At 43.3% G+C, this 19,324-nt stretch overlaps 1 protein-coding gene across 1 annotated transcript in view; it reads left to right on the top strand.

The window, feature by feature from the left end:
* Positions 1 to 19,324, top strand: part of MAP2 (microtubule associated protein 2) — a 752,988-nt gene that overhangs the window by 330,248 nt on the left and 403,416 nt on the right. Inside the window, exon 4 of the mRNA XM_029607915.1 lies at positions 10,365 to 10,458. The gene's annotated coding sequence lies outside the window, so the exon portion shown is untranslated. The remainder of the gene's footprint in view (positions 1 to 10,364; positions 10,459 to 19,324) is intronic.

The raw sequence follows: 19,324 nt of genomic DNA, 5'->3' as shown, positions 1-19,324 counted from the left end.
AAAATCTTGAGGAATGTTTCAATAAGTTTGTAAAGCAATGTATGGCTAGGGCATGATAAAAAGTGGGCAGGTATTGTAGGGGAAGGGTATTTGGCAAGAACCTTGAACACAGCTGGAGTAGTAGGAAGCACCCTTAGGTACCAAGACCAACTTGGAATGGCAGTGGCAGCAGTGGTGCTGGTGTATCGTAAGAACTTGAATGGTAGGAGCAGAGCAACACAGTGAGAAGGTTATTTATGTAAACCCCCCCAAAGGTGTTTGCCAGTTCTTGCACATGCACAAAGCAGGGGAGCAATAGAGCACCGTAATGTGGCAAGAATGGCTTGGAGCAATGGCAGCAGAAATGGTGTTGGTTAATAATTTAAAAAAATTTGAATGTTACAAGCAGAGCAGCAGAGTGAGGAGTGTAGCTGTAAAATCTCCAAAGCTTTGGTATAGTCGTTTCAGGTCCATGAGGCATTTGAGAAATATCTTTGCAGGTAGAAAATGTGGCATTCTTAGGGACTGCAAAGTTTATTCAAAATTATTAAGAATACTGAGCCTTGCTTAGACTGTTTTGATATGGTTGGAGTTCTTGGCAGATGATATGCTGAAGCTGAAAGTGCCAGGTCCTAGGGCATGTGGTTGGAGCAAGACAAGCTTATGCAGGATATGCCAGGCCTGAGTGGATACGGTGGAGCATGGGATGCTGCAACTGGAAGTGTCAGGCCATGGAGATCATGGCTGCAGCAAGACAGGTTTATGCAGAATAAGTCAGGCTTGAGTGGATATAGTAGAGTATGGCATGCTGCAGCTAGAAGTGTCAGAACACAGTGGTAATGTTTGGAATATGGCTTGCCACAGCTGTGAGTGTCAGGCCACCGTCATTAGAGTTGGAACATGGTTAATGAGATTTTCCGGGACTTCTCTACTCGCATATGGTGGTGTACCTAGATAACATTCTCAGCTTCTCTCAATCCCTGGCACAACATCGGCCGCATATAAAGCATGTCCTGCAGAGACTTCGAGAGCACCATCTTTATGCCAGCTTACTTGACAGGAATTCATGATCCCCATTTGTTTAGTTTTTCTCCGCTGGGGTGAATTTTTTAGAAAAGTAAGAGCATGGAAAAATAGTCCTGTGCTCATCATATTGAGCGAAGACAGCCCCTACCTTGACAGCAGAAGCATCTACCTCCAATACAAAGGTTTCTGATAGGTTTGGGTGGCGAAGGCAGGATTCCTGGAGGAATTCTTGTTTGAGACACTTGAAGATCTGGATGGCCTCTTCTGGCCAATGCCTGGTGTCCATGCCCTTCTTTGTGAGGGAGGTGAGAGAAGTCGCCAGAAAGGAGTATCCAGGAATGAACTGCTTGTACTAATATGCAAAGACCAGGAAGCGTTCTAGGGTCTTAAGTCCCACAGACTGGGGCCAGTCCAAAATGGCCTTCTGCTTTTTAGGGTCCATGCAGAACTTGTGCCGGGAGATGATGTAACCCAGAAATGGCAATTCCTCTAGTTCAAAAGTGCATTTTTCTAGCTTGGCATATAGATGGTGCTCTCGAAGTCTCTGCAGGACATGCTTTATATGCGGCCGATGTTGTGCCAGGGATTGAGAGAAGCTGAGAATGTTATCCTGGTACACCACTACATGCGAGTAGAGAAGTCCCAGAAAATCTCATTAATTATGTGTTGGAAGATAGCAGGGGCATTACATAGGCCGAATGGCATAATGGGCATCTCTGGTATTAAAGGCCATCTTTCATTCATCGCCCTCACAGATCCGTATAATATTGTAGACTCCACATAGGTCAAGCTTGGTGAAGACTTGTGCCCCTTGGAAACGGTCAAAGAATTCCGTGATAAGTGGCAGTGGATAGCAGTTCTTCCATGTGTTTGTATTGAGGCCTCTGTAATTGATGCAGGGCCTAAGAGAGCCATCCTTTTCCCCTACAAAAAAAACACCCCTGCACCTGCAGGAGAAGATGAGGGCCAGATGAAGCCTGTATCTAAATTTTATTGGATATACTTAGACATGGCCTGCATCTCAGGCTCTGACAAAAGATAAACTCAACTTCTAAGGGAATTGTCCCTAGTAGAATATCTATTAGGCAATCATAAGATCAATGAGGGGGTAATGTCTCGGCTTGTTGCTTACTGAAGATGTCCGAGAAGGCCGCATATTGGAGTGGCAACCTTGGTGAGCTAGGAGGTATGACCCGAGTTAGGGTGACTGCTGGCAGAGCTGGAGCTAAGCAGTTTTGCAGGCAGGAAAGGCTCCAATGAGCAATTTGCAGCATGTCCCAATCTATGACAGGTTGATGAAAGCAGAGTCAGGGCACCCGAGAATAATGGGGTTAACTGCTTTGGGCAGCACATGCAAATTGATACATTCACTGTGAAAAAGGCCTGTCTGCATCTTAAGGGGAACAATGGCCAATGTCAGATGACCGGGCAGAGGGTCTCTATCGACAGAAGAGATAGTGAGAGTACTTGTCAGGGTGGTTGTGGACAGATTATGTTATCATACCAGTAGCTCTTCAATAAAATTACCTCCTGTCTTGGACTTGAGGAAGGCCATTGTGTGAATCATTGTCTTCCCAATGGAGAGGCTAACAGGGATGAGTAATAATGGAGAGTGAGGATTTCGGCTTAGCTTTGCCTCTCCAACCAGCTCAAGGTGTGCAAGTTTCCCAACTTCTCGGGGCATCGGTTGGAAAACTGCTCTGACCAGCACAGTGTAAGCAGAGATTCAATTGCCTCCGGCTCCAGTTCTCCTCTTCAGTAATCCTAGAGTGAACTAACTATATAGGTTCTTCAGCTGAGACCACCTGTACAGGGCTTGACAAGGATGCCAATGGGTGCTGGAACCGAGGTGCCAGACAAATGGGATGGCAAATGCTCTGTTTTCTTGTGCATGTTCCTAGAACCTGAGATCCACTCTGATGACTAGGGCAGTCAGGCTTTCTAGCGTGAGTAGGATATCATGACCTGCTAAATCATCTTTGATTCGCCCAGACAGTGTTTGCCAGAAGTTGGCCATCTGGCTATCTTCTCCGCAGCCTAGGTCTGAGGCCAAGGTTCAGAATTTCATTGTATCCTCGCCTACTGTGTGAGTCACTTGACAGATTTTCAAGAGTTCCATGGATGCAGATGTAGCATGGCCTGGTTCATCAAACACCAATTGAAACTGCTATAGAAAGAGAACCAAATCCTGAAGGAGCAGATCTTCTCACTCCCACAGCAGAGCCGCCTAATAAAGACAGCATGTGCATTACTTTTGTACAGTCAGAGTGAAAGAATGCCGCCTGGAACTCAAAATGTACTTTGCATTGATTTATAAAGCCCCTGCACTCCTTGAGGTCCCCAGATATTTGGGAGGTGGAAAAAGCTGTGGCAGGATTCAAGCAGACTCAGGTGGAGTTGGTAATGGTAACTGGGCCTGCATGGCATCCATCCGTACCTTCAGTAATTTGATTTGTTCAGTAACTTGGTTCAACATGTCTTGTTGCTCTGGTTATTCTGGGCTAGATTGGGTATGGCCTTGATTGCAGATGAGTCCACCAAATCCATTGCCTCAGCAAACTTGTAAGAAAAGTGGAACCTTGTGCGGGGGCATAGTTGATGCAGCCTACTAGGCGAACCCACTAGGCTCATGTCAACAGCTGGCAAACATGCCCTAAGCAGGGACTAGACTGGAGCTTCATCTATATCAGTCCCGTTCCCTGCAGTTTGAACCTTTGAATTCCAGGATCCAGCAGAACGTAAGCGAGTGTCTCATAGGCAGCTGTCAGGCAGCTATCAGTCAATTACCAGGAGAAGGTCCGAGGTCTGGACAGACAGCAAGCAAGGTTTGGACGAGATCCTTAGCAAAAGTCAGTGGCAGGTAGCAGGCAAGAGAATAGTTTGGATTCGTAGCAGAGGTCAATACTAGGCAGACTAGAGAGGGACCAGGATGAAGGAGAGCTAGACATAGGACGGGGAAGGATGGATTGGACAAAGTAGGGCTGGTTGGACAAGGCAAGGCAGCTTGGATGAGACTAGGCAGGCTGGATGAGGAACCAAGGAGCAAGGCAGGATCAGGAACTAAGGCAGGATCAGGAATGTAGGTGAGGCATGCACTGCAATCAAGCAGGAGGACCTGTTGCTGAGGCAAGGTTACGGAGTGCAGCTGGGGCTTTTATACCCAGGTGCATGATGTCATTGGAGCTGTGTTTTGCTGCGGGGATTACAAAAGGCACCATGTGCGCATGCACCTAGGGGAACCCAGGAAGCGGTGATGCTAGTGGTGGCATGGCAGCAATCTTGCAATTTCAGAGGCAGTCGGTGTCCTGAGGTGAGTGAGGCCGGTCATGGGACAACCCTGCAACTGGGAAACATTACAATTTTTCTGATGAGCAGAGTGCATGAGGAGGATGTATAGTGAGAGTTAAGAGAGGAGAGGTGGTGAGTAGCTGCAGAGTGAAAGCTATTGTAGGTCAGTAACAGGAGCGTGAACAGAATGCAGAAATGGACAGGGAGCAATGTAGGCTCTTGAGAAGACAAAGTTATATGGATGTAGAGACTTTGGGCAGCAATGTCAGACAATAGACTAGATCTGGGATTGGATTCTTGAAGAAATTTATGGTGTAGAGAGGTAAAAGTGGGAATCATTAGCATAAAGATGGTATTGAAAGCTGTTTGATTTTGTTATTTTCACTTCCACTTCCTGTATTGCTTGGGACACCTCCTGCCGCCTCCCACCCATCCTCTAGAGAAGGAGTCAAGATGAGTCCAGTGTTATGGGCTGAAGAGGGGGTCCTAGTATACCTGGACCACAATGATTGGAATTCACTGCTTATTTGTCTGCCAAAACCAACCCAGATCTGAAGGTCGACCAGTATCTCCTACCTAGACCACAAAATCTGCTCATGCAACTGGTAGAAGGAAAGTATTTTACAAAATTGGACCACTGAATTGCATACCAACAAGTACCATTGTCTCCAGTCCAAAGTCTTATTGACAATTTACATGCCAAAGGATCTGTATGGTTACACATGCCTTGCCTATGGCATTGCAAGGGCCCCAGCCTTGTTTTGAAAAACTAATGGATAACTTCCTGCGGGGTTTGGAGGAAGACATTCTGATAACAGGTCCAGATGATAGCATACGCCAAAACGTCCTATAGAAAGAACTTAGCTGCTACAGGAGGCCGTGCTCCAACTGAAAAAAAAAGTCTTTTTTTCCCATTCATAGGTGTAGCATTTGGGTCATGTAATTTCCAACAAGGGATTGACACCTCATCTAGACATGGTAAGGGCCATTGTGGAGGCCCCAGTGTCTAAACATATAACAGAGTTTAAATCATTTTGTGTCCTTATTGGCTTACTACATCAAATTTGTCAAATATGGCATTCTTTGGAACATTCTCTTAAATTATTGGACAAAATGGTAACTTGTGTCTAGTCAGATTGCTTTGGACACAGATCCAAAACTATTTTGGCTATATCTGTTTTGGCCCATTTGACACCAGATTACATTTTGCGATGGAATGTGTTGCCTCACCTGTGGGAATAGGGGATGTGTGTTCTTTCACTTCCTTGCATGCTATCAAGGGGAGAGGTCAACTTCTCACAGTTTGAGAATGAAGTATTGGCAATTGTATTCACAGAAAGAAAATTCCATCTGTTAGGTATTATCATTTTTCCTTATGCATAGACCACAAACATCTCCTGTAAATTTTAGGTTCAAAGGTGGGCGTGCCTACTCAGGTAGCACTCAGCCCTGCTGTTGACAGCTTATTGCTTATAAAAAATAAGAAGAGAATTTAAATGCAGATGCCCTCTCGTGTCTACCGTTGCTAATGTCTGAGTTAGATTGCTCCTCATCTAGGCCGGGACTCTGTTTTCTCCAGCAGATACCTTTGGCCCCAGAGGTGGTCACTGAACACAGACAGCTAGGACCCACAGCTATGTCATGTACGTCGGGATTCAAAACGAGTGGCCTTTATGGAAGCCCAAGGACATCAGTGTGTGCTTCTGGGGGCACGGGTTTCAGCTCAGTTGGGATGGGGTGTTTGTTATAGGGCTTATGGCTGCAGCTTTTAACCAATCTACAAGCAGCATAATGGGGGTTCCCAAAATGAAGTCCGTGACTCAGAGTTTTATCTAACGGCCAAGTCTGAATGCAAATATTGAGTCAGTCAAAGCCTTTTATGCCAGATGCACACTTTATCAAAATCTATTGTACCCAAAACCTTGGCTCCACTGAAACTACTTTGTGAATGCTTACATATGGATTTGGGTGAAGCTGAGGGAATGAAATTTCTTGTACTCTGGGATGCTTTCTCCCGCTGGCCAGAAATAGCCTGACTGAGGAATGGAACTGCAGCTTCGGCTTTACATCATGTAAAAGAGTGAGTGGCATCCTTTTGGATTGCCTCCCATGATTGTTTCAGACAGTGGTCCCCCATTTGCTTCTGCATTCCTATTGGGATTTTTTATTTTATGTCTCCATCAAGGATGTTTTATCCATAGGGCAAATGGGGCACTTGCCCTCGTCCCAAAGCTTTAGAGAGTCCCAGTTTGATTTCCCCCCTCCTCCCACCCCCCCCAAAAAAAGAAAGAAAGAATAAAATGGTAAAAAAAAAAGAAGATAAGGTAAAATAAGATAGTTTACTTAACAAGGATTAGCTGACTCCATGGTTCGTAAATTGTGCAAAACGTTTATATGGTGAGGAGTCGGGAAGGGCTGATCCTATTGAGGTGTGCCAGGGCCTCATAAAGGCTTAAAATGGCCCTGGTCTCTACCTTATTATCCAGCCTGCATGGGTGCAAAACATCAGGTGCAATCATTTAAGATTGCATGGAGGTTGTCTGGGTGCTCTGTCTTCAGTGACAATGACATTTTGCTGCATTTCCTTTTCATCTACAAGACAACTCTTCACTCAGAGACTGGACAGTCAGATGGAAAACTCTTCTTAGGGAGACAGATGTGCTGCCCCTTTCATTATATGCATCCAACCACCTCTACTTCCCATTGCAATTTCCCTTCACAATCTGCCCTAAAGTGGTTCTCTTGAACTCAAGTGTGGGTTCACCTTTTTTCCTGTGGGTGTCATGCACAGACGGTGCTGTGACATGATCACCAGTCATTGGAACCTGTAATGTATGGTTTCTCTGCTTTCTGGGGGGGGGGGGGCAAGGCAAAGGTCATGTGGATCACCTTAAACCTTTGAAGGGGGAAATGAAGGCATGGGAAGGTGCTTGGACAATGGACATTTAACTGTGTGTTTCATCTGCTGGACTGAGCAGCCCTTGAGCTAACAGAATGGACTGGAAGGTTAGAACTGAATAAACTTTGTGAGGGTCAGTATTCAAATCCTGGTCAGCTAAGTAACTTATCTGGATAACACTTATCTGGCTAAGTTCCAAGGATGTTCAGCGGCACAGCTATGCCACTGAATATCTGTGTATATATTGCAACATAATCAGATAAGCTATAGCCGTCTAAGTTCAGCAGATCTAACTTAGACATCAGCTTTCTAATCTAGAAAATATTTTCTGTGTCTGAATCTTGCTAGAAACCAAGGAATTTTTTTTTTTACAGAGTGAATAGTTTCCAGCCTCCCAGACAACTTTAAATGCTTTTTATTGTAACCACTATTCCTATTTAGGGTTCTTTCCCGTGATTTCTCAGGTGGTGTAATGGGCTCTGGGTAGAAGAGTCACTGAAAAGGATTAGCAGTCCCCTCTGTGGCAGTATGTAAATGCCTTTGTCAGAATGTACAACGGCTGCATACTATACTTCTGATGCCATTCCCAACTGAGCTGTCTTTATTTAAAAAGAATATGTATGTACAAGCAGCATGCCGTAGAACATAGTCGGTGAATTCAATGCCTGGCATCTGAATAGAACCGAAAACATTTCCAGACTCCTGTAGGTCACTGCTTATGCCAGTCTCTCCTTACTCCCACAGAAATATCAGGGAAGTTCCAGCATTGGGCTGAGTCCTTGCCTTCATGAGCTGACACTCTCTTTCTAGTGGACAAAAATCCTCTGTACCTCAGCTCCCTGCATGCGGTTAATATGTTGTATCTTCTCTTTACTTCAGATGAGAAACCAACTAATTACTAACACATCTGGGAGCTGATCCAGGAGAAATCCTCTGGGAGGGAGAGCCAATTGGGCTCTGTATGAACCTTCATAGCAGCACTAAGTTGCCCAGCTAGGAAGCCAGACGGATGTCACCTGCTCCCTGCTGTACTCTAGTTCCAGTGCAAAAGATCTTGCTACTTCACCCTCCAAATCAGTTATCTCACTATGACTCACTGATTCAAATCTGAACTCATCACCGCATGCCTAGATAACAACCTTGGGTTATTTTCCTCTAGGGGTCTCCAAACTCATGGGGTCTCCAAATCTATACTGCAAGGGCTTCTCTCACACGAGTCCCCCATACCACTATGCATGGGCTACATATTTATAATTCATTTTTTTGGAAAGAATAATTTTAGACTTTGATTCACCCCTCCATTTTTGGTCTTTGGAAGGGCTCTTAGACTGTTTGGATTTTGACAAATAGCATGTGTCATAAAAGGGGCTATTTGTGAGATATTTGGGATGATCAGGAAGATACGTGTTATGGCTCCAAAGAAGGCATTCAGAGCATGCAGGAGAAGCTATTATAAAAGCTCCATTAATGTTCTCTGCTCTGCCATGAACCAAGTCACATAGGATTATTCACTTACATGCTTAAGAGCCTTTCATTCATCTCCTGCGGTCCTCAAACTCCTGCCTGAGGCTGAAAAAGTGCCAGAAGGTCCCTTGCTGCAGTCATGGAGCTTCCACTGTAATATGTGGGAGCGATTTGACACTTATTTGCTCTTCAGTTTCATGGCAAATACAAGAAATTATGCTCCTTTCGCTTCCTCCACCTTATCCGGATCTTCTTGCTCCTGTCAGCAGTGTGACTTTTGCATATCTGAAAAGAGATAATGAGCCCCATGCATATTGTAATTAAGCTGAAAGTATATTCTGTGCTGAAAAGTGGGGGCCGGGTTAGAAACCTGAATAAGGGGGGGCTGGGTTGGCTTTTCTGAGATGCAATGCCTTTTCCCAAATGTAAGAGACAAATATTTGCATTTGTCCAATGTGGGAAGAATCAAGCCCTCAAATGGCATTACAGAAATGATAATGCTGCATTTCTGCTCATAATGAAAATACATATTGTACCTCCCGGGCGATATTTTTAAAGCCTGCTGATGTAATCACGGCCATAGCCTTAAACAAGAAAAGGGGACTTGTAGTCCCATTCACTTTTTTTGATTAATGTCCACACATGTACCCCAAACACTGAGTTCAAAATAACCGTACTCCCATTTTGCTGACAGAGTCATAACAAAAGCTTTTATCATTCTCCTATTAACTAATAAAATAGATTTGGGAAAGGCAATTAGTTTATTTTCTATGGGAAACCATCTCCCAAATCATTTGTAGCCATTAACAGAGCCCAAATAATAATAATTATTATAAGTATTATTTATTCTAAAACACGTATGTGTCTGTGTGTGTCTGTGTGTGTCTGGGTTGGTGGGTGTGTCCCCATATATGCATGTCTCGTGCGTCTGTGTATTTCTGTTTGCGCTGGTATCCCCAGCTGTCTCCCGTCTGCGCACTTACAGTGGGTATCTGGTGTATGTGTGTGTGCGTGTGCGTACTGATTTGCGTTATCGGCAGAGAAGGAGGCTGGTTTGATATTCATAGGATTAAAGGCCCGACTCCCAGGGACATGCTTGGTTGCATGCAATTAAAATGCCTGTCAGGCATTTGATGCCTCTAGCCCCTGACAAGCCGCTTAAGCAGCGCGAGCGCAGCATCCCATTGTAAGTGAATGATGGCGGAACTGGGTGACTTATCTTTTCTTCTCGAAAATTCTATGGCTGGTGAGCTGCCTCTCCCTCTTTTTTTTTTTTTTTTTCCCCTACCACTGCAGGAACCTTTTCTAATTTGCAGTTTTTTCCTTTTCTTGGCTTAGACATAGAGGTTGGTGGCTGTTAGTGTCTGGCTGGAGTCGAGCAGGGGAAGAGGATGGCTAGTAATGCTCCAGGAGAATGATTATGCAGCAGTTGCTTAAGGAGCGGTGCAGCCCGTTAGCTGGTGGTTATGACATTCTTATTTTAAAGCACCAGGGTTTACGTGGTGTAAGACAAAAGACGTTGCGTGGCTGAAAATTACGAGGCACTATCGCAGCACAGGTCTGAATTCAAGAGCAGGGTTTGTTTTTTTTTTCCCTCCCCCTTTAACACAAAGAGAGCTCTTTTACTATTGAGCTGAGGAATGGTATCTCTTGATACATGAAAAATTAAATAGAATTTTTTTTTTTTTCTCGTGGTTTGCTTTTTTAGATCCTCCGGACTGTCGTTTGAACTGAAGCTTTGAGCAGGTTGATCTGGTCCGGAGCCATCTTCATAAATAAAAAAAAAACAAAAAACCAGAAAGGTAAGAGGATCAGATTGACTACTTTCAGCGTGCTCAGACAGTGTGCTAGCTCCTGCTGTGTTTTAGTGCTAGGATCGTCTTTTGTCAAGAGCCCTGACTCTTTCATTTGCTGGCACTTGGCAAGAAATGTTGCTATCTTACTTGGGTTTTAGGTGTGAACTGTGTGTGCATGTGTGTTGTGTATGTACTACATATATATTTCTTTTTTTCTTTTGTGTGAACCCCGACTAGAGGGTTTGTGGTGATGGGCAGCTACACCTGCTGAGTCAACAGGGGCAATGACTATCAGATGGCAAATAAAGAATTGGCGTGAACGTGCCGGCTCAGAACACTGAATAGAGAGCCTCTGGACAATGCCTAGTGCATACTTTGTGCTCATTTTGAGAAGCGTTTACATAGTGGAGTTATTTTAAAAAACAAAAAAAAGCTTTTTTTTCTGAATGAGAATTAAAGCCAATTTAGTGCATTAGTTTGATGTAACCAGGATAAATTAGAGAACGTCAATACCGAAGCAAAATCATTTTGCTAAAGATTTGGAATGGGAAATATTGCTTACTTTTACATGTTGCCCCTGAATAATGGAAAGTCATTGTAGTGTGAATTATTTTAGTTATATATATTTTTTTAATTTTCTTTTTACTGAATTTCTTTTTACTGAGGCAAAATGGGGAGACACTTTTTCAATTTTGTTGCTAATACAACTGGTTTTCCTTTCAGTTTCATATTTTTCCCCTTTTCGGCTGGGCGGCACAGTGAACCCTGCCGGAAAAGGCAGGCAGCGCCAGCGTATTCCTTTGTTGAAATTTGCTGAGCAGGGAAGCCAGATAGAGGCGAAAGCCGCCTTTCCAGCTGGGATCTGGGAGGAGGCAGACCAGGCAGTGCACATTTAAACATTAAACCTCAGAGCATCTCCAGCCTCAGTGACACACACACACAGCCTGCCCACAGATTTAGTACTTGGGCAAAAGCTGCTCAGAGCTGAAAGAAAGGCTAAGAGAGATGTAGGGCAGGTAGCTGGGCCAGCACATGAATTACTCATATTTTTTTTTCTATTGGACAATTTAATTTTCCTTTGTAATCTGCGGACTGTAATGTGGTTCTCAGGTTGAGGCTCTGAGAAGCTGGGAGATCTGTTTTTCTGCCTGGCTAGGGATAATCCTGCTAACCTGTTAATCCACTGAGTGCCACCTCTTCTCCCAGGGCGCTCATAAGACATTAGCATTTTCTTCAATGGATGTTGTGTAATATATGCACCATGCTGCCCTACACTGGGCAAGTATCTTTTCTTGGAAATGCTAAATTGCTGGGTTAAACAGCCCTGAATTCTGTGCACAAAAGGACATGCAGTCTTTGTTCTGCTGAATCTGACTATTAACGTCCATGTTTGATATTTGATGATTCACCTGTATAGACTGTAGAAGACAAAATAGCGTAACAAATGGCGCCTTCTTGCAACAAGCAGGGTGGGAGCTGGCACATTTATGTTAGCAAGAAGATTTGCTGACCTGGTCTTTAACTGCCCCCCAAAAAGCACTGGATGCGAATTACTTTGAAGGAGTTGTGTTATAATTAAGATTTGTTTTTAAAAGGTTTTATTATACAGAGGTATCTTTCTATTTAGGACATTTGTCTTTGTAGCCTATGTTATCATAATATAGCTTATCTTTTTCAAATGAACTTATTGAAAACAATTCACCAGGGGGTCCATTTTCAGCTGCTGTGTGGCTTGGCTGGTTAGCTGGATAAACATATCCAGCTAATTAGCATTGTATATTCAGCATATATTCAGAATATACCTGGCTATCTTAAAGTTAGCCGGTTATATATCTAACCAGCTAACTTAAGGATAGCCCTGTAGCTTGACCAGAGTTAGCCACATAGGCTAAGCGACTAACTCCAGAGTTAGCCATATAACTTATGCGGCTAGCTCTGGTCCGCCCGGAAACACCTCCCGCCTATACCCAGAACACCCCTGAGTTATGCGGCTAGAATCTAGCCGAATATGGCAATTGATTATTGATGGGCAGCCATTTAGATGGATAACTTTTCAGTTATCCATCTAAATGGTTTTTGAATATTGACCTATATATTAATAAATTCACTGTCAGTTCTGAGGTGAAGCAAGTTGTAGTCCTGCTTTATGATATATCTGAAATATGTGTGCAACCTACAAGGTAGTAATATTATGTATGGCAGTTTCCATTGTAAACAATGCTGGGTTGAATAATGGCTAGCAAGTCCCTGCCCCAAATCTAAATTGGATCACAAGGAAATTAAGTTACTTGTTCCAGGTCATACAGTGATTAGTGGATGGAGGAACTCAGTCCTGGTCTCCTTGTTCACCCCTCTAACCCTTAACTGTTTCAATGCACTGTCAACCCTGCTATCTGTGCTAAAGTGACTTAAGTACATACACAAACATTTCCCTCAATTGCTTTACTGTTTGTTTTTAATTAAATTTTCAAGTGCTTTTAAATGTAACATCTCAGATAAATGAAACATTAGCAAGTAATAGCATGCTCCTCCACATGTTAGTTTGTGAGGACAATTTAAAAAAACATTGACAAAAATAATAATTTATTGCAAAACACATGATATTCAACTACAGCCATATTAAGGTTCAGTGGGTGGATTAGAGTGGTTCATAAAGAATATGGGCTGTGAATCAGAGACATGTCCGTCCCCCCCCCCCCCCCCCCCCCCCCCCAAAAACAATACCATTACACAACTCTTTCACAGTGTTGGCAATCAATGAAAGTCCCACAGAGGCATCTGATGTGGAGACCTTGAAAGGGGAGACCTACAGTAAAGGAAAACTCAAGCACAATGTCAGAGAATCCCAGAACGGATGGAAACTCCTACTGGTGGGGACTCATTATCAAAGGAATTGATCTGCGGAAAGGATTGGAAGGAAACAAAATGTTAAATGTTGATCAAGAACCTTGACTAGCCAATATATAAATCAGGTATTTACTAGTGTTGCTGGAGAAGAAAGAAGAGAAAGTGAGATTGAGGTCATAGACTACCTGGAGAAAACTGACAATTCTGGTCGAATCTCAAAAAAGATATAGTTGCGATGGAGAAGGTACAGAGAAGGGCAACCAAAATGATAAAAGGGATGGAACAGCTCCCCTATGAGGAAAGGCTGAAGAGGTTAGAGCTGTTCAGCTTGGAGAAGAGACGGCTGAGGGGGGATATGATAGAGGTCTTTAAGATCATGAGAGGTCGTGAACGAGTAGATGTGACTCCATTATTTACACTTGCGAATAATAGAAGGACTAGGGGGCACTCCATGAAGTTAGCAGGTAGCACATTTAAGACTAATCGGAGAAAATTCTTTTTCACTCAACGCACAATAAAGCTCTGGAATTTGTTGCCAGAGGATGTGGTTAGTGCAGTTAGTGTAGCTGGGTTAAAAAATGGTTTGGATAAGTTCTTGTATGAGAAATCCATTAATGGCTATTAGTCAAGTTTACTTAGGGAATAGCCACTGCTATTAATTGCATCAGTTGCATGGGATCTTCTTAGTGTTTGGGTAATTGCCAGGTTCTTGTGGCCTGGTTTGGCCTCTGTTGGAAACAGGATGCTGGGCTTGATGGACCCTTGGTCTGACCCAGCATGGCAATTTCATATGTTCTTATGTTCTTAAGATTGCTGCTGTAATGGCATTGAGTCCCTCAGGCTAAGAGACACAGGCATGAACATACAAAGTTCCCAAAAAGAAAAAACTTAAGTCAATATCCAGCTAAAAAAACCCCAAACCTTCTTTCCAGAAATACTACCAAGCTCTTTCCCACGAGGGACCAGAACCCAGAGTATTGAGGCTTTTGTCCTGGACTTGGACAACTTTTTTCTCTCCTTGTGAAAGGACTAAGTGGAAAAATATCCCTTTTAGAATCAAAATGCACAAGAGAGACCTAGCTCAGCAACCCCTTGTCATAGTCTAGAAGCTATTCCCTGAAAGAATACCAAAAGTCCCAATCCAAGGTATTCATCCTAATTTAAAAAATTGCGGAGGAGGAGAGAGCTTGCCTACCTGCCTTTGAGGGACGCTCCCGAGGCGTTTTTTCTTCAATTACTTGGATTATACAGCAGGACTGAGCTTTGGACTTCCGGGGGTAGCTTGTCTGACCCGACGGTAACACCAGCCAATCAGCTACTGCTACGCTGAAAGGAGGAGCCGGAAGAGGTGGATATAAAGGCTCTCCTTCGGCGTGTTTCTTTGAGGAGGAGAGAGCTTGCCTACCTGCCTTTGAGGGACGCTCCCGAGGTGTTTTTTCTTCAATTACTTGGATTATACAGCAGGACTGAGCTTTGGACTTCCGGGGGTAGCTTGTCTGCCCCGACGGTAACACCAGCCAATCAGCTACTGCTACACTGAAAGGAGGAGCCGGAAGAGGTGGATATAAAGGCTCTCCTTCGGCGTGTTTCTTTGAGGAGGAGAGAGCTTGCCTACCTGCCTTTGAGGGATGCTCCCGAGGCATTTTTTTCTTCAATTACTTGGATTATACAGCAGGACTGAGCTTTGGACTTCCGGGGGTAGCTTGTCTGCCCCGATGGTAACACCAGCCAATCAGCTACTGCTACGCTGAAAGGAGGAGCCGGAAGAGGTGGATATAAAGGCTCTCCTTCGGCGCGCAGCTGCCGACAGTGCGCCCCCGAATCCACGCGCCAAAGGGGCGCGCGGCTTTGACCGGCCTCGACCGGACTCGCTGGAACTGCCGATAGATTCTAACAAATTTGGAAACTGGAGATTCAGGTAGGCTCAATCTCTCTCTAATCCTCCTAGGAGATAGTACTGAAATTTGTAGAGTAACCGCTACACCACTCTGAAATTAGATCATTTCCTCTTTGATATTATTGCTACTTAACATGCCGCACACTAAGAGGAAAGCAAAAATAAGGCCAGCTCTTAGTGATTCATCTGATTTAGTTCAGAGGACAGTGGTGGAATGGTTAAAACCTCCCCAAGATAACCCCGTAGAGGGAGCCGCGATAGTTGAAGTTGAGGAGCAACAACTTCAACTAATGGCTGAAGACATCTCGCTTAGTCCGGGGGCACCTGAGATTCCATCTCCACCTGCTGATAGAGGTGATATCCTCCAAGTTACACCATGTACTTCCCAGCAGAGGCAAGATCAAGAATCTCAGGAAAGTATCCACATATCAGAAATATCCTCAGAAATAGAAGCAATTGGTAGTCAATCATTTGCACCTAATCAAGAGAGTACCGCAAAGATCATCAAAGGGACAGAACAAAGCATTAAACAGAAGGGAAATAAAGTGGAAAGAAGATCTCAAAATGTCATCATAAAACCCGGGAACATCACAATGGAAACATTATGGACATATATTGCAAAATTAGATGGGTCTATAATGAAACTTGCTGATGTAGTACAGAAAACAAATATAGTGGTTAAAAGAAATTCAGAAGTGTTAGAAACTCAAAAGAAACAAATCATTAATATAGAAAAACGTGTCACACAAATTGAAAAGGTTCAAAACTTTCAAATTAAGACAGAAGGAGAAGTAAATAGAAAGATTGAGTTCTTAGAAAATCATATTCGTGCTTGTAATTTGAGGGTTATGAACTTTCCTAAAATGGAAAAAATAAGTCCAACAGAATTATTTAGATCTTATGTGGTACAAATATTAGGGATACCAGAAAAATGTATACCAGCTATAACGAAAGCTTTCTATTTGAATACAATGGTTAAAAGTAAAGAACCTAAGGGTTCAAAGGATGGAGTAGTAGATACATCAATGAATTTAACTGACTTCTTGATGAAGTCGCAGGAAGATATTAATATCGATAAACGAGCCACATTATTGATCTCCTTTGCATTTATATCAGATAAGGAAAATGTATTAAGAAATTTCTTTAGAAATAGAAAAATTTTTACGGGCAAAAAATCTGGATTTATCCGGATTTCGTTAAATCAACACAATTAAGGAGAAAGGAATTCTTAATTTACAGGAAAAGGGTAATTGAGGGTGGGGGGCAATTTTTATTAAAATATCCATGTAAATGCTTTGTTAAGTATAAAGACCATAATTATGTGTTTACAGTTCCTGAACATCTTGGTGCACTGTTGGGGAAAGAAAGTCAGGCAGAAGAAAGTAAATGAGGAGGGTTATCTACATGTTTTCTTTATAGTTAAATCTTATATTATGCTCCTTTTATAAGTACTACTCCTATGTTTCCTATTTGTGTAATACAGAATAATGAAACAATATTAGAAGTTTAGAGCTTTGCTAACATGAATATTTTCTTTTTCTTTTCTAATTCTGTATTATTTTCTGTTACACAATGTGTTTTATGTAACTATTTTTGAATAATTGATAAATAAAGAATTTAAAAAAAAATTGCAGGGGAGAAGGAGGTAAAAAGCCCATACTCAAACTCGGACATCCACAAAATTCACTAGTGGTCACATGCTGATGTAAAAGCTGGATTGGGCCATTACAACATCTTCCAGTGACTATAGTGTACAGCATGACCCTTCTACAGGGCACACTTCTTAGTAAGGTTCCTAGTGGAGCCTTCCAGTGGCATTTTTGAGGTATTATCTGTATATGAAATGGGGGAAAAACAGGTTATAGCATCTCAGGGATATCAGTAGCTGAGGAGCTGATGTAAAGAAAGAGGGTCTTGATTTCTTGGGGACTAGAGCTCTATCTGGAGAGAGAAAATATTTTACAAAAGTGATGGTCTGCATCTGTGTGAGAAGGAAACCAAAATCCTGGGTGAATAGATCAGATCATACACTGGCCAGGGGCTTAAGGGGAGTTGGTGAAGACTGAAATAGGAGTGGAGAAGGGCGGATGTGGTCCTCTTCATAAAAGTGGTAATAGAAAGGAGGTTGGAAATTACAGGCTGGTTAGGCTTACCTTAGTGGTGGGAAAACTGATGGAGACTCTTGTGAAGGAAAGGATAGTGAACTATCTACAATCCAGTGAATTGTAGGATCCAAGGCAGCACGGTTTTGCTGTAGGCAGGTTGTGCCAGACAAACCTCATGGATTTCTTTGATTGGGTGACTAGAGAATTGGAGTGAGGAATGAGCTGGATGTGGTTCACTTGGACTTCAGCAAGAGTTTTGCTCTACTTATGAGGTTCATTAATAAACTGAATAGCCTGGGGGTGGGTTCCAAAGAAGTAGCCTGAATTAGAAATTGGTTGACAGAGGGAATAGTAAATGGAATTCATTCAGAGATAAGTGGAGTACCTCAGGGTCCTAGGGCCAGTTCTGTCCAATATCTTTGTACATGGAGGAGTTACAGAGAAAAGTTTGTCTTTTTTGAGATGACACTAAAGATCTGTGACAGAATGTAGACAGAATGAAAAGTGGTCTAAGAAAGCTTGAGGGCTAACACTTGGCAGTTAAGATTTAATGCAGAAAGTGCAGAGTTATGCACTTAGAGTGCAGAAATCAATGGGGGCATTATGTGGTAGGTGATGAAGAGCTGATGTATACCAACCAGGACAGGGACCTTGGTGTGATAGTGTTGGATAATCCCAATATAATGTAACCGTGTAATAAGGTGATGACCAGAGCTGAGAGGATGCTTGGATGCATAGGGAGAGGCATAACCAATAGAAGAAAAGAGGTAGTTATGCCTTTTTACAAGTTGTTGGTGAGGCCTCACCTGGAGTATAGTGTTCAGTTCTGGAGGTCATATCTCAGAAAGGGTATAGAAAGGCTGGAGACAGTACAGAGAAGGGTAACCAAACTGGTGCAGTGTTTGTACAGAAACCCTAGGAAATGAGAATGAAAGAAATGAATATGTTTCCCCCAGAAGAGAGGTAAGACAGGGGGATATGATGCATTTAAAAATGTATTAATGCACAGGAAGCCAAGATTTTTAATGGAAAAGAAGCTGTAGAGCTAGGGGGTCACAATATGAAACTATAAGGGTGTAGATTCAGGAACAATGTCAGTAAGTATTTTTTCACGGAGAGGGTGATAGATGCCTGGAATGCCCTCCCGGAGGAAGTAGTGATGATGATGGTGGCAGAGTTAAAGAAAGCACAGGATAAACACAAAAAAGATACTTGGTGGCAAGAGAATGGTAATGAGAGAACTGCACAGCCTTCACTGAATGATGGTTGCAGCCCAGAGCAGCAGTGATACAGCTTCATTGTGCTTCCTGGATGGCAGGAGAAAATCTAAATGGAATGGCAGTTGCAACTCTAAAGGGGACATAACGGGATTGAGGGTTGGGTTCCATGTGGAAATTTGATCTACTTTGGGTAAATGCACATAAAATCACTACTGGGCAGACTTTTCTTTATCTGCCATCATTTACTATGTTCAGAGCTTAAAATGTAGACAAAAAGGAAGTGCAACTATCGAGCTGGGGGGGGGGGAGGGGCAGGGGCAGGCAGAGTGGGGGGAGTGGGTCTAGTGCCATCATCTCTCTCTTAAATACAAACTCTCTTCGTAAGCACTGCTGGATGGAGGACAACTAGGGTTTGGTTTCACACTGTTGGGGGCTTTAGAGGAAGAGGCTAGAGAGAATGGGGCCCTCTCTGTTATTACGCTCCTCCTCTCTGCCCTGGTGATCCTGGTTCTCCATCCCATGCTCCCCCAGCCACCATGATTCCTCCAGTGGTCCTCATCTCCACCTAGTGATCTTAGATCTCACAAGTCACACCTCTAATCCCTGGTGGTTCTCGAGCCCCCTCTCTCACTGATGGTCACTAACAGCCCCTTTCCATAAAATTATCCTCTCCTGCAGCTCTCCTCCTTTTCCTTCTTGACCAGGAAGGCAGAGGCCTCTTCTTTTAACTTGAATCAGCTGGCTATTTTTTGCCTTGAGGGTGGGGGTTGGGAGGATGCAAACTGGCATGTTTCATCCACTCT

This window comes from Rhinatrema bivittatum, chromosome 6, assembly GCF_901001135.1.
Source record: "Rhinatrema bivittatum chromosome 6, aRhiBiv1.1, whole genome shotgun sequence".
Lineage (NCBI taxonomy): Eukaryota > Metazoa > Chordata > Amphibia > Gymnophiona > Rhinatrematidae > Rhinatrema > Rhinatrema bivittatum.
This window is presented reverse-complemented; position numbering and strand designations above follow the sequence as displayed.